The sequence below is a fragment of the Emiliania huxleyi genome (genome assembly GCF_000372725.1).
Source record: "Emiliania huxleyi CCMP1516 chromosome Unknown EMIHUscaffold_137, whole genome shotgun sequence".
Lineage (NCBI taxonomy): Eukaryota > Haptophyta > Isochrysidales > Noelaerhabdaceae > Emiliania > Emiliania huxleyi.
The window spans coordinates 157,331-158,650 of record NW_005201223.1 but is presented as its reverse complement, the minus strand read 5'-3'; positions in this window follow the sequence as shown (position 1 = coordinate 158,650).

The following is a 1,320-nucleotide window of genomic DNA, read 5'->3' as shown; positions in this document are numbered from 1 at the left end:
CTGTGGACGGCGCAACTTTTGTCGAAGGCCTCGAGGCCGGAGCGAAGGAAACCGTGGAAGGAGTTTCTGTCTTTCTTTCTGTTGTCCTGGGGGTTGCTTAGGAGGCTTCCTTTGTGTACCTGTGTTAGTTCCTGTGCGCACTAGTGTTGTGCGCAGTATCTTTCGAGGGAATTTTGTTGTAAAATTCTGTAGTCCTCTTTGGGGAATGTTCTCTTCTTGCCCATGGTCTTCCGAGTTTTCGTCTTATTCTTGTCACTTCGGGCGTCAATGTCTGTGTGATTCCCTCCGTGATGGACTACTGGTAAGGGCTCCGTCTCATGCGTCGTGGCGTCGACGATGGCGGCGGCGACGGCGGCGGCGAGGGCGGCGGCGGTGAAGGCGATGGTGAGAGCGGCGGGGGCGGCGACATGGCTTCGGTGCACTCGGTGCAGTCATAGTAGCAGGTGTAGCCGCCAGACGGACCGTACATGCTGGTTCGAGAGGCGCTCAGAGGATCACTCGCGGTGCAGTCGCAGCAGTGGGCTTGATGCACGCCCCAGCCGCCGTGGGCACTTACCGTGCACAGGTAGAGGGTCCCAACTGGAGCGTCCGATCCACCAGTGAAAGGGAGCCAGGTGTGCCTCTGCGTCGCTGTGATGACGTACTGCCCGCCGACGTACTCGTACACCTCATATGGTGAATCGTGCGAGCCCAAGCTGGTCTTGGTCGATGCTGGGTCTGCGTCGTTGTGGTCTAAGACGATGCCGGTCGGGCAGAACGGTGGCGCACGTGGCGGAGTTGGCGAGGACGGCGGTGGCGACGGCGGCGGCGAGGGCGGAGGCGGCGAGGGTGGCGGAGGCGACGGCGGCGGTGATGGCGGTGGCGGTGGCGGGGACCGTGGAGGCATGTAGCAAAAGCACCAACAGAATCTGCGCCGGTTTGTAGATGACTGCGTGATGTCGACGTCCTCTAGTGTTTGACCCGCACTGTTCACTGCTATGCAGAAGTCGTTGTCGCCATTCACGGCAGGGGCATACTTGTTGAAGCTGCTGCCGACTACTGAGCTATCCGAGCAATCTTTCCCGTCTGCCTGGCGATACAGTGAGTTCACCTTTTCTACGGTATCTAACTCAAAGCGCCGCGCGAATAAGTCGTCGTTCGTCGTTACGAGTCTCGGTCCGCTCTGCGCTGTTTGAGCGTCGCAGACTTGGACGCAGCTGTCACCGGCATTGCCCAAGTACCATGAACCACTGTTAGGGCCGGCACACTCTGGCTGTGATGGCGGTGGCACCGACGGTGGGGGTGGCGAGGGTGGCGCTGAGGGCGGAGGAGGCAGTGGAG